Source organism: Ambystoma mexicanum, chromosome 9, assembly GCF_040938575.1.
Source record: "Ambystoma mexicanum isolate Mex_15411 chromosome 9, UKY_AmexF1_1, whole genome shotgun sequence".
Lineage (NCBI taxonomy): Eukaryota > Metazoa > Chordata > Amphibia > Caudata > Ambystomatidae > Ambystoma > Ambystoma mexicanum.
Window position 1 is genome coordinate 660,383,763 of NC_090931.1, and position 15,221 is coordinate 660,398,983.

A 15,221-nucleotide genomic window follows, 5' to 3' on the forward strand; every position below is an offset into this window, starting at 1 on the left:
AGCAGAAGTCTGCTTCAGACCCGCAAGAGGAACAGAATCTGCATTTCTATCTGGGATGATCTAAAGACAAACGCCGACTCCAACACAACCTCGGCCCTGATTCTTCTTGACCTCTCCGCAGCATTCAACACAGTAAGCGAGATTAGAGGAAATGGGTATAATAGACTTGGCACTACTCTGGATGATAACATTCCTAGAAAACCAAACAGACTGTCTAGATAAAGCCATTCAAATCTGCTCTGCGAGTGAGCGGCTGGAGTACCAGAACGATCCTCGCTATTGCCACTGTACTTAAACATCTACCAGACTCTAATGAAGATCTTCAAAAAAATAAAATCTTGCATGCTACAACCACGCAGATGATGCACAAATCTACAAAATAGAAGATGCACAAGAAGAAAACGCAGCTCTAGGAGAATGTTGCAAAGAAATGTATGACTGGATGAAGGCCAACAACCTAAAAATCTGTGGCTGATAGAATTGGGAGCGGTGCTACATCGAATGTCAAAAACATGGGGTTCCTAATGGACAGTGCACTAACATTAGACCCCAGGTAAACACTAAATTCCCCCTTCACTCAACAAAGAATCCGATCCTTCACCCACAAAACACTGACAATTGTTGCCCTCATGTCAATCGACTACACCAAAAGCCTCTACCTGCTGAGGAAACTGCAACACATCCTAAATGCAGTGGCCAGACTTCTCCTATCTAGAAGAGACCACATCACACCAGTGCAAAACATTTTACACTGTGTTCCAATCGAACAACGTATCCCCTTCAAGACCATGTGCATAACAGAGTAATCGGCGGCCAGGGAGCAGCATTCCTACAAAAGATGAGACTCCTTGGATCGAGCAACAAAATCCACCTGGAACCAAAGCCATACGCAAAGAGAAATACTTTGGGGGGTGTCTGACCTTTCTCTCCCCTCTTCTCCCCCCCCTTCCCCTGCAGGCACAAACCTGGAACAATCCCGAAAGAAATAAAACAAGATCACCTAAAAGCCTGAAAACTGCTGAAAACCTGGCTCTTCAATACCTCTGAACCAGACGGAAACTACAAACCATAAAATAAAAAATGTAAAGAGCCAATTGACAGAAATCCATGACGGTACAGACAACACCAAGAACCAACAGAGAAGGGGACCACCTGCAAGAACTAAAGGGACAATGCAAGGCTGAACCGACCATGAGTGACCATCCAATCGGGACAGACTAATAACTAACCAGGCTGACAAACGGGCACAACTATCAACCTAATCCCACTAGCAAGCGTCTCCCTGCCAGGCTTGACATGCCATCATATGTAAACCGTCAACCCCATGCAACTTAGCATCCACACTATAACAATTACTGCATGCTCACAAGATGGCCATCTTCAAACCAACCCCACCATATAAGCAAACGTTCCAGCCAAAACTAGACCACTAGCGCTACACTAAAACCTGCACCTAAGCCAGTAAGAAGATGAAATCCACTAGACTGACATACACCACATCCTAGCATAATGCCTGGAGATGGACTTGCATCGGAAACGACTAACCCGAGACACAACAAAATCAATGCAGACATGGGTATGGCGATTCCCTTGCGTCAAATCTGGACATGGTAATGGCTTGACTGAACCGCATCGCACACAGAACTATGGGAATGGGTCACAACTAGATTGTTCCATGGGGACCAGTTTGCATCAGGCACAGACTTGGATGTAAGGGCTGGCCTGAGTAACAACCAGGATGGAATTGTGGAGATTGATTAGCGTGACATGGAGTCATGCTGAAACAAGATCACTAAGGAAGAAATGCCTCTAAACCTTGAAAGACACAAAATTAGTGTCTCTTCAGACACCAATGCTAATCAACTCTACTAAACTCACCCCTCGAACACAACCATACCTCTAAAACCACAGCAATCTGTACGCACTTCTCCAGCATGGGGTCTGGCATTGATTCACATGCTCATTCCCAGTCAGGCTGGGAATCCTCGGTAAAGAAAAAAAACTTTGTTTCGTTTCTGAACTCTTTTCTACTAGTAATCAATCACTGGTCTCTGGATCATACTGCCCCCAGCCAATGACTGCCCACTACCTAAGCCCCTCCTTTGGCAGCCATCTTCAGATTTTTACCACATGTTCAAGTGTTGGGAGTCCTCGTGTTTTAGCTCAAGCTTTTACTGTTTTGCGTTTTTTCAAAGAGTTAACTTATATTTTCGGTCAATCAAGCCTCAAGCCCCACTGATTATACTTCCGATCCGGGGACCTGTTTTCGGAACTTTCTATGCCCCTCAAGGGCCTCTTTTCGTCGAGTTTCCACTTCTCGGAGGATTCCAGAAGTTCTTTGAGGCCTACCCCGCGTGGTCATGGCCCAGGACAAGGGAAGCATGACGCCTGTTGGACCGAAGCTGTTCAGGAGCTGCCCTGGATGCGGGCTACAGAACGCCTTTAAAGAGGATGAGCACTCACGGTGCCTCTACTACCTTCACGACGACAAATTGCACGTGAAGGACTGTGCGTTTTGTAAGAACATGCCCGAACGGATGATGAGGGATCGTCGTACTCGACTCGCCAACTGGCTGGAGGGGAAGAGCCCAGCAGCAGGTGAAAAGAGGAATAAGTCCGAGCGGTCTAAGACCTTTGTGGGCGCTCTGGCAACGGGGGCCCAACAGAAGGTAAAGCACTGCGAGTCTGCGGGCACTGGGAGCGCTGATCGGTCATGCTCCTTGGCTGCCAGGCAGGGCGCATTATCACCAACGCCATCAACCACGAGCCAAGGCCCTGGCTCGGGGAAGAGGAAACCGGAGAACCCAGGTAAGCTTCGGGAGAAGTCCCAGTTCATCCCGACGGAGACAGCCGAGGGGGAGCGAGGCAGTGACCCTCCCCCAAGGTGAAGGCCTCAGGCGCGCCCAAAGTCGCAGAAGCCCGGATTCACCTGGCTAAGGCCTCGATCAAGGGAGTCATGGCAGCCCTGGGGAAGCCTGCAGAGGCTATCCCAGTGGAGACAACCTCTGGGCCGAGAGTTTCCCTGCCACCGTGGAGGGAATCCTCTTTTCAGCCTATCGATAAGACCCCCGGGCAGAGAAAGAGGGGGGGCCCCGGTAGCCATTACGGACACAGATACCACCTCTGAAGATGAGCTGGCTGGTGTCGCAAAGATCCTGGACAAGAAGTTCGAGGAGTTCCGGGCCTATGGGAGGGATCCCGACGAGGCGGACGAAGAAAGCGACGGCAGTGCTGATGAGGAACCACGGGCTGTGGAGGGGACGGAGGATCCTACTCCCCAACCGTCGCTCCCATCACAACCGGTGCCTATGCCACAAGACAACTGAGCAGTGATCTTGATGGCTATTCAGGCCTTTTGCACGGAGATAAGGACAAGGTTGCCCTTACCCCCAGCGGACGATCCAGCGGAGCCTGGACCATCGGAAAGCCCACCGAACAAGCAGAGAACTCATCCCCCTCCTCCTTTCCAGCCTTCACCTCCTTCCCCTCCTCTAAGGGATGAGATGGGAACGGAGACGACGGGGACAGATGCCGACGGTGGTAATGACGGAATGGACCTTCCATCACCACCCGCTCGGGCCTCCCCTCCCGACGAAATTGGCTCCTTCCACACCATGATCGCCAGGGCATCTGAGCTCTTCCAGCTCTGCCCCGAAGAACAGAAGGAAGGTTTCCTCTACCAATGGCGGGAGGCCAAGAGGAAGACTGTCCTTTCAGTCCCGTTACTGGACAACTGGGACGAGGGGCTTGTGCTCCTGAAGAACCCGTCCACGGCTCCGGGCACAGCCGTCCCCGGATTCAGTCGTCGCCACGGTGGCCAAGAAAAAAGCAGTTGGGGCGACTGCTTCAACTTCCCCTCCGGGCGGCGAGGGAAAGAAATTGGACGCCATGGGACGGCGTATCATATCGGTGGTGACTACTATTAAAGCGGCCAACACTCTCGCGATTGTGGCTCGCTATGACGGAGCTGTGTTTGAAGATCGCTTCCCTGCTGGACTTCCTCCCGGACGACAAGAGGGCTGAGGCCCTGGAAATCCTTCAGGAAGACAAGGTGGCTTCGGACCACGCCATTACGGTGGCCACTGACATCGCTGACAGTCTTTCGCCAGATGGGCAACGTTTGCCTTACTGGTGCGGCTGGCTCAAGGCCACCGACTTGCACCAGGACATGCAGACCAGGGTTCTGGACATGCCCTTCGATGGGAACAACCTGTTCAGCAAGACATTGGACGAGTCACTGCAGGCCATCAAGGTGGACACCGACGGCTTAGGCCTTGGGTGTTCAACGACGATGGCCGTCCTTTCGGAACTCCGGAGGCAAGCAAGTTGCCTCCAAAGGATTCGGCGGAGGTTCCTTGTACCGTCAAGCGGCCCGCTCCTCGTTGCAGGAAGCCTACAGAGGATGCAGCAAGACGGGGGATCTCGTCATTGCCAAGGCGGCAAGACCGTGGCCAAGCAGGACTGAATCGGCCGTGGTGTCGGGCCCCCACCCAAGCACCCCGGTGGGAGGCCGCCTGGCGAAATTTGTCAGCGTGTCGGAGTCCATCTTCACTGACCGTTGGGTGCTAGATGCCCTGGCCCACGGCACACCCTGGAATTTCACAGGTGTCCCCGTATACCACCCGTGGCCAGGAAGGAAAACCACGTCCCGCAACTACTTCAGGAGGTACGAGCGATGCTAAGGAAGGGGGCCATAGAACCCGTCCCAAAAAGGCTCTGGGGTTCCGGAGGGTACTCGTATTTCCTCGTCCGGAAGAAGACCGGCGGTTGGCGATCCATCCTGGACCTTCGTCGTCTAAACAAGTACATCAAGTCACAAATTCCGGATGGTCACCCTCCAGCACGTGCTGGGACAGCTGGAGGGAGGCGATCTCCTATCGTCGCTAGACTTGGAGGATGCCTACTTCCACATCTCCATTATAAAGGGACATCGCAAATTCCTACGATTCTTGGTCCAGGGGCGGCACTACCAGTTCAAAGCCCTTCCCTTCGGATTGAAGTCAGCGCCCAGGGTATTCACCAAGTGCCTGGCATCAGTGGCGGCGCGGCTGCGCCTACAGGGGATTCACGTCTACCCCTACCTGGACGACTGGCTTATCCGAGCAAAGTCAAGAGAACTCGCCGTCGACCACACAGCAAAGACTGTCCAACTGCTCACGGATCTGGGATTCTCGATCAACTTTGCGAAATCCCACTTGGTACCATCACAAGTCGCCCTGTTCCTCAGAGCCAGACTCGACACAGTGGCGCGATTGGCCTCCCCGTCGGAGGAAAGGACGAAGGCCATCCTGGGCAAGGTACAGTGGCTGTTGACCATGGAGGTGGCCAGGGTGAGGTCCATCAAGTCCCTACTCTGCATGTCGTGCATCTACCTCGTGCTCCTCTGCGGGCTGCGGATGTGACCACTGCAGGAATTCTTCGACGCCTGTTGGATGCAAGCTGTGGGCAGCTTCGAGGACAGGATCTCACTCAACGAAACTTTCCGCCAAGCGATCGAGTGGTGGGACGCCCGCGCGCATCATGCGGCGGGCATGGACTTTCAGACCCCGGTACATCAGGAAACTGACGCCTCCCTGGAGGGATGGGGAGCGCACACCCGAGTTCTCCATGCAAGAAGCCTTTGGCTCCCAGAGAAGAGGTCTCTGCACATCAATGTCTTCGAGCTCCGAGCCGTCTTCTGGGCCCTCAAATCATTCCTCCCATCCCTCAAGGGCAAGGTGATGAGGATCTTCACTGACAACACCACCACGATGTTCTACATCCGGAAGCAGGGGGGCACCAGATCCCCAGCCAAGGAAGTGCAGGATCTGTGGCACTGGGCCGTCGCCCTGGTACCCTTCGATCTGGCAGGAATAAAGAACACCATCGCCGACTCACTCGGCAGGGAGCTGCGCTCGTGCCACGAGTGGGAACTGCAACCGGATCAAGTGGATCTTCTATTCCGATGATGGGGCAATCCCCAGATCAACCTATTCGCGACAGCGACGAACGCCAAGTACCAGAGGTTCGCCAGCAGGTTTCCCCAGCCGGGGAGCATGGGCAATGCCTTCTCATTCCCCTGGGATGGCCTATTTCTGTATGCATTCCTGCCGTTGCTGCTGCGACTCATCAGTCAACTCAGACGGTCCCGGTGCAGGATGATCTTCGTTGCACAAGTGTGGCTGAGGCAGATTTGGTTCCCGGACCTTCTGGACATGTCAACGAAACCCCCCCCCTCGCCCCCCCCTCCCCCCTGTCAAACTGCCGACTGACGTGGATCTTCTTGCCAGAGAAGGAGGCACCATCCTTCACCACGACCCGGGGTCGCTGAACCTGCAGGCCTGGCTCCTGCAGCACTAGAGTTCAGAGGGTACGATGTCCCGGCGGACTGCAAGGAGGTGCTTGCAAAGGCCAGGGTGTCCTCGACTCTTAAGTGCTATGGACACAAATGGAAGAGGTTCTTTGTCTGGTGCCATGCACAGAAGATTAACCCTCTGCTGTACTTGCTATCGCTGACCAAGGCGGGGCTGGTGCATGCCTCCATCAGGATCCATCTGGTGGCTATCTCCCGCTACACCTGAACTCTGGGGCGCTCGTCGCTATGGTCCTTCACCTGGTGAAGGAGTTCATGAAAGGACTGTTCCGATCATTCCCGCCGATGAAGGCCCCGGCCCTGGTGTGGGAGCTCAACAAGGTGCTGACCAGGCTCATGGGGCCTCCATTTGAGCCACTGCATTCGGCGCCGTTAAAGTTCCTGTCGTGGAAGACAGCGTTTCTTGCGGCCATCATCTCCACACGACGAGTGTGAGATCCAGGCCCTCTCCTGTAAACCTCCATACCTAACATTCCATGAAACAAGGGTGGTGCTGAGGACGCACCCCTCCTTCATTCCCAAGGTGCTGTTGAACTTCCATCTCAACGAGCCCTTGGTGTTACCATTTTTTTTCCCGTCGCCGGTCAAGAGGATTTTGCACTCGCTGGATGTAGCTGGAGTGCTGAAGTTCTACGTGGACCGCACGAAGAGCCTACGGAAGACATTGCAACTGTTTGTGAACTTTGGACCTGTGAACCAAGGGAAGGCCCTCTCGAAGGCTTCCATTTCCAGATGGCTCTCTGGCTGCATCATGCACTGTCACCGGTTGGCAAACCGATCGTTGCCCGGCCGTCCAAGAGCCCATTCAACCAGAGCGATCGCCGCTACCACGGCGTTCCTGTCTGGTGTGCCCCTGCTGGACATCTGCAGGGCTGCTACGTGGAAGTCGACGCACACCTTCACGAGATTCTACTGCGTCGACTGGGATTCCAGGGAGGAGTCCAGAGTCGGCCAGGCAGTGCTGTGCAACCTGTTCAACCTGTTCGCTTGAAGGTGAGCCTAGTGAGGAGGTAAGATGCTTAATGTTGAGTTGATGAAATGCTTAATGTTGAGCCTTGCCACCTCCTGTGGTTGTGCATGTGTACTGCTATGTATTCTTGTATTCATGAGCATGTGAATCCATGCCAGACCCCATGCTGGAGAAGGAACAAGTTACTTACCTGTAACTGTTGGTCTCCAGCACGGGTCTGGCATGGATTCACATGCAAACCCTCTCTCCTACCTCTCTGTGGCTCTTCTCTTGGTCCTACTGCCACTTTAGGTGCTACCACATCTGAAGATGGCTGCCAGAGGAGGGGCTTAGGTAGAGGGCAGTTATTGGCTGGGGACAGTATGACCCAGCGGCCTGTGATTGGTTACTAGTGGAGGATGCTCTCAATAGCACAAAACGGGCACGACACCCTCAAAACCCTAGGGCAGCTCACCAACAAACCCTTTGGGCAAAGGGTGCTCTAACACTTGCTGTTTCAGAAGGCAAAACTCCAAACAGTCCTCAAATTAGAGCCAAGGTTCGTCCTGGGGTTCGTCACAGCAATCCTCACAGCAGGGTTTTCAAAGAGGCCAGAGGTGGTCTCTTAGTAGGGGCAGATCCTCCTCCCCTAGAGGGGCTTAACTCCCCTCCCCCCCAAGCAATGACCACCTGCAACAGGTTCCCTCCCATGCCACTCCAGTAGGTCGCATTACACTTGACTGGGGGAAGAGGGGTATTGCATAGAGCTGATCCAAACACCAGCCAACCACCCACCAAGACAGACACCTCCCAGGAAGAACGTATCCTGTTGGAAGAGATGAAGGCACTGCTTCTAAAAGACACCATAGAGATCGTCCCGGCAAACCAGGTAAACAAGGGTATTTTTTCAATGTACTTCCTTTTGCCAAAGTCTTAACGATGTGCCCTGTCCTAATCCCTGTGCCCTGCAAACACCTATGTCAAGCCACGAAATGTCTGCATGACAAGGCATGCAGAAGTAGGGAGGTAATCTCACTGCTACATGGCAATCTTGGATATGAAAGATGCATACTTTCATATTTCAATGTTCCCAGCGCACAGAAGGTTCTTGCGTTTCAAAATGGCGAACCAATCCAAGGTACTACCCTTTGGCATAGCCTCTGCGCCAATGGTATTTACCACGGTATTAGCGGTATTGACCGCACACCTACAGTCAATCCCAGTGTACCCTTATCTGGAAGACTGGCTGATAACTGGGGAATCCCCCCAAATTTGCAAGCAAAATACCCAGAGAACAATCAATCTCCTGTTTAAATAAGATTGATTCTCAATCAACCCGAAAAAAGTCTCGTCCAAAGCAAGACAACAGTTTCTAGTCATACATACAGAAGAGGGTCTAGTTTTTCCGTCAAACAGGAGTGCAAAACCTACTGCTGCAAATACCTCAGTATCTAGCCGGTCCCCAAATAACCATATGCATGCATTTACCTGGTCCTGCATGCATGACTGCGGATGTGTCCAATGCAAGAATGGTTAGCGAAACAGTGGTCTTGGGCAAGTGGTCAGTGGGACGATCTAGTGGTTGTTTCGCTGACCCTAGTACAAGCCCTATGCTGGTGGACAAAGGAAAAGCTGTTAAAAGGAAAACCTTTCACAACCCTACAGTGCAAGCAGTTGTCACAACAGACTCATCACTCACCGGATGGGGAGCCCATTATCTTCACCACACAGCGCATGACGTGTGGACATAGATCACAGCCCAAAACCACATGTACCTTCTGGAACTACTGGCAGTGCTCCAAGCACTGCTAGCTTTCCAAGTGCACCTGGCACGTCGGACAGTTCAAATTCTCATGGACAGGACAACTGCCATGTTTTATATAAACAAGCTGAGGGGCACACACTGCCCATGCTAGCACAAAAAATGGGGAAGTGGGCACTCAAGCGGGGCATGTTCCTAACATTGCAACATGTTCCAGGGGGAACTCCATTCTCTGGCAGACTTATTAAGCAGAGATCCTCTACATGAAGAGACCGAGTCAGCTCAACAAAAATATCCTAAATGATATCTTCTCCCTATGGGGTTACCCCATACCCCCTTAAAACTTGTTTGCCACAAGCCAAACCACGCAACGCCCAGACTTTGCATCCATGTTTCCCCAACACGGGTCAAAGGGGAATGCCCTAGACTATGCTACTGAGCAAAGTGGTGACCGAGGTGCACCAGGAACAAGTGACACTTATTCTAGTTGCTCCTATTTGGGCGAGACAGCCTTCGTTTCCACATCTGTGCAAACTGGCAATGTGTGATCCGCTCACTCTGCCCCTACAACATGCTTACACAGCACGGGCGAACAACGTTACACTCACATCCTCAGTCTATGAACTTGGCAGCATGGCTCCTGAAGTCATAGAATTTGGCCATAAACCCATCAAAGGTGTATGGGCATCCTGAAGGAGGCACACAAACCAGACCCTGTTATTTCAACAAGTGGAAAAGATTTGTAATAAGGTGCCAGTCAAAAGAAATAAACACAATAGAAATGTACTCCATCACACACCTCCTTTACATGTTCCACTTACTAGACTCTGGGCTAGTTTTAACTCCAAAGTTCACTTGGCGGCTCTATCCGCGTACACCACTTCTCAAAGTGAGGTGTCCTATCGGAAGATGCCTGTCATAAAGGAATTCATGGAGGGTGTAAAAAGCCTCCACCCTTCCATTTCAAACCTGCCTCCAGGGTGGGACCTAATTGTGGTACTTGCAAAGCTCATAGGACCCGCCCTCCCTCACCATCTTTGAGCCTATGCACAAGCTTTAAACACCTTACATTTAAAACTGCGTTTCTGGTGGCTGTCTCCTCCATAAGAAGTCGGTGAACTACAAGCTTTGTCAGTGCAAAACCCTTTCTTTGTTATCCACTAAGACAAATTGGTGCTAAGAACTCACCCTAGGTTTTCACCTAAATGTATATCAAGTTTCCATGTCAATCAGTCCATTGAGCTACCAACTAGCTCAGCTGGAGAACTTCATATACTAGATGTAAGGAGGGTGGTCCTTTACTATGTCAACAAAAAAAGACTAGTAAGAAAGACCAACTGTTTGTCTCCATTGTTCCTGGCAGGTGAGCATGTTTCAAAAAACAATGTCTCCAAACTGATACACAATGGACAAGATTTGCCTGGCCAAGGGGCGGGGAGGAACGGGTCTCGCTGTACGCGGATGACCTTCTGATATATCTTAGTAACCCTATAGTCTCCTGCCCGATTGTGACCAGAACTCTGGAGGAATACCAACACTTCATGGGACTCCGGGTAAACACACAGAAAACAATTTCCCGGTACAGGGATGGGAGGCAGCAATCCCAGATCCCTGCCCATATTCTGTTTCGATACTGGGTTTGACCTACCTGGGCATACAAATTAACAGGACACGAGGATTTCCCCAAACTGAACCTGCACCGATGATGAAAAAATTTGAGAATGTCGCCCACTGGCACTCCCTCCCACTTTCATTACTCGGCAGGGCGGCACTATTCAAGATGCTGGCACTCCCGAGATTCCTGCATGTCCTCCAAAACGACCCGCTCCCCATCCCGGCCACAACATTTGCAGATATCAACCAGACCCTCCGTACACTACTCTGGGGAGGGAAACAGCCGTGCATTGCTTTAAAACCGCTCTACCGCTCTGTATGGGAAGGGGGTATAGGACTGCCGAACATTCGTACATACTACTGGGCGGCACAGGCTGGGGGGGGGGGCAAATGATTGGCTACATGGGGACCCGCTGCTACCACATATCCGAGTATAGACTGGGGATACTGCCCCCCCCCCCCCCCGAACATACTATGTTAGCCCAGAGAACCTAAGAACAGCACTGACAGGGTCCCGTCACATCCAGCGGGTCTGGACGGAGATACATAGATACATCGGCTGGGAAGAGACACCAACCCTGATCCAACCCCTCTGGCGTAATGCACACCTCCCCGAAGTCCAAAAAATGGGCCACTTTGAAATCTGGGAAAGGAAAGGGATATCCACACTGGCGGACATTGTCCAGGAGGGGCGACTGACAGCCTGTGTTTTGTTTGCAGGGTTTCAAAGTCTGTCACCCATGGACCGCTTTAGATACCTCCAACTCGCACACGCCATTAACACCCAATTCCTGAACCTGACCGACATACCCACCTGCTCTCCCTTGGAAACAAACCTACTCCCGCAACGTATCCCTCACAAGGTAACCTCCACCCTCTATCAGGCAATTACCCCTTTGGATCCGGGGAGCTCGTCAGCCTCAGGGGTAAATGGGAACAGGACCTGAGCCCACTGGAGGCGGAAGAGTGGGTGGAAGCCCTGATGTCCCCGAGGGAAATAGTTATCGATGCCAAACTCAGGCTGATACAGCTTTGAATCCTACACAGGTCCTACTACTCCAGAACGCAAATGGCCAGCTGGGGAGAGGATGGGGACACGGAATGCGGCCGATGCAAAAGGGCGGAGGGCACTTTCTACCACATGTGGGAATGTGGGGGTGCTGCAGGAATTTTGGACTGCATGTTTACTCCACCTCTCCAGAATACTTGGCACCACAATCCTGAGAGACCCCAAACTTATCCTGCTGGGTATAGGAGGCGAAACTGACCTTTAATAAACACACAAGAATATTTCTGGGAATAGCACTTGGAGCGGGAAAGAGACTAACGGCAGCCACATGGGGCTTGGGAGACAAGATAAGCATGGACAGATGGTCCAATGAAATGGACAGATGCGCCTCCCTGGAGAGGCGAATCTATACTGCAAGGGGATCCCCCCGTAAGTTCCAGAAAATATGGGGGAAATGGGAACTATAAAACGCCAAGGCCACGAACAAGGGACACCCGAGACGCCCAGCGCATCTGCCGGACGGGCGGTGCGGACTCTCTGACCCCCCCCCCCCCGTCGCATTACTTCACCGTCGAAAGCCATGTTATGTACTGCTATTTATTGCAACATTAATGACAGGTCTCCTAATGTCCTTGTGTACTCATGTTGTGCTACTTTTTCTTTTTTTTTTTGTTTTCTGTTTAACAAAATCAAATAAAGATTTATAAAAAAAAAGCCTCCAGATGGATAGTCTGATGCATAAATCTCTGCTACTCTGTGAAATAAAACCCTGCCTTTCACACAAGAGCTCACTCTACTGGTTTTTTTTTTTATCTCAAACGTCCCGCTGAACGCCATTTGCAAAGCAGCTACATGAAGCGCTATCCATACCTTTACTCAGCACTACTGCATTGATGCACATTCTGAAGCAGATTCACAGTTGGGACAAGCGGTGCTAAAACATCTATTTGCTTCTGTACCTTTTCACAACCTACCACCTTCTCCAGACACTGCTCACTAATCAATGCATAGCATGTGATCTAAGCAGATTCCACAAGCCCCAGCAGGCATACATTCTCCAGCTTGGGGTCTGGCATGGATTCACATGGAATATTCCCTGTCAGGCTGGGAATCCTGTGCAAAAGAAAAGTTTCAGTTTTATTTCTAAACTGTCTTTCTCCTATAAACCAATCACCGAGCTCTGGGTCATACTGCCCCCAGCCAATGAATGCCCTCTACCTAAGCCCCACCTCTGGCAGCCATCTTCAGATTTTTGCCACACATTAAAGTGTTGGGAGTCCTCACGTTTTGCTCTCTGAGCTTTTCTGTGTTTTTCACTTTTTGTGATGGAACAATTTTATTTTTCGGTCATTAGTCTGTGTGCTCCATCGTTCCTTCTGATTAACGGGGACCTGTTTTTCTGCATATTTCACTCCCCTCAAGGGCAGAAATAGTCAAGTGTTCTTTTTGGAAGCTTCCAGAAGTTAGTCAGCCCTACACTATGTGGATCATGTCGGATGAGGACGGTGCTTCCCTCTTCAAGCTAAGCTCCAGCGGCAGTTTTTGGAATGTCTTCACGGATGACCAGCATTCCCAGTGCCTGTATTGCCTGCACCTGACTCACAAAGAAGATTGTGAGATCTGCTGTGGCTTCACGAAGTGCACGATTAAGGGTCGACATGTCCGGTTGGTGACGTGGCTCAAGGTTAGGGCCTCTACCCTGAGTGATTAACAGGAGTATGCCTCTTCTGGATCCAGCCAACCTGAGCGGGTTCCCAAGTCCTTTGAGGGTGCTCCATCTGTGGGGGCCCAACACAAGGCCAAGCACTGCGACTCTGCTTCTGTCGGGGCTGCCGTTTCTGCGGGTCACGCGACGGTTAGGGCACGGTCATAGTCTCTGTCAGCATCTATCTCCTGCCACCGCTCCAGCTCTCTGGCCAAGAGGAAGATGCAAGAGAAGGCCAAGCAGGACAAGGGAGCTGGCCTTCCCATGGAGGCCCAGGTGCACCATGCCAAATTGTCTGCCTCGATTGAGTTGGTGGTTGCATCCCTCTCAAAGGTGAAAGGGGCGGACCACGGCCAGGGTGCCCTACAGCAGCCCGAGTGGCCCTATCTCCAAGACGGGAGGCTTCAGCATAGCTGGTTAAGAAGACTCTGGAGAAGAGGATGCCAGACATCCGCCCGAGACCGACCAACTCGGGACCTGAAAAGGAGTGTAGGGGCGGAATGAACTCCAATGAACTTGCATTTCTTCGGAGGAGATGCTTTCCATCTACACCATTCAGGGTGGTGACGACGACGATGATGGATACAATGCCCATCGGTGACACCGACTGGGATGACAACATGGGTGCTGAGGCCAGTCACCCTGTTCCCCAGTTGCTCCCGAGGGATGTCTCGCAGGATATCATCTCAACCCTCCACACGTTTGTGTCAGATTCAAAGGAGTATGCCGACGGTACCACCAGCGGCACCGTCACTAGTGACCCCGTTGACACTGGGGCAGCCAACGGCGAAGAAAAGGAGACACCCTACACCTCTATTCCAACCATTGCTGAACCCTCCCCCACCCGTAGAGGGACGGACACAGCGACAACAGACACGGACGACAGCGGGATGGGAGATCCTCCTCCACCACTGCCAAGAGCTTCCCCACCAGACTAGGTGGGCTCCTTTCATTTTTCCACCTCACCCCGGGGGAAAAGGAGGGCTTCCTCTATCAGCACCAGGATGCGCAGAGAAAGACCATACTGTTGGTCCCACTCCTGGATGACGTTTGGGATGAGAGGCTGGCCCTGCTGAGGAACCCCGCCTCAGCTCCAGCAAAGAGACTGGCTTGAAAAGAAATACAGGGTGCCAGAGTCTGGGTAAAGTATAGGAATTGAAGGTGAAATCAGTGCGCTGATCCAAAGAAATTCTCGAAATATGAATAGAGAAATAAATCTTGAACGCAAATAATAGTATCAATGAAGGTCTTTATCTGGAAAATCTACATAATGAACAGCCAACACGTGACACTCACGGTCGTTCTCAAGGCGTAAGGACGGATTATAACAACATGAGCATGTGAAGAAAGGAAGACAGTCTAATATAAGACTGACATCACCCTCAACGCTGATTAACAGAATAGAGTTTCCAAGCATAAATGCTAGACAGGTAATGTGTGGACAGCTGTAAATTCAAGTATAGAGGGGCCAAATCCCCAGTCAAGGCAAGGCCAGAGTATGCACCCAAGTGTCTGAGGTCTCAACTGTTGCCGGACTCGGCGTCCGCCAGGACGAGTGTGGTGTCTTCTTAGTCTTCCCCTCCAAACAAGGAGGGGAAGGAGTTTGATTCCATGGGTAGGAAGGTCATCTACTCAGCGGTGACGGTGAAAGCGGGCAATGCCTTAGCGATTGTGGCCAGTTACAACCAGGAACTTTGGTACAAAAAATGGCTCCTCTCCTGGAGTTCCTCCCCCATGACAAACGGGTTGAGGCTTTGGAGATCCTCCAGGAAGGCGAGGTGGCGTCGAGCCATGCCATCACGGTGGCACTGGACATTACAGACACGGTTT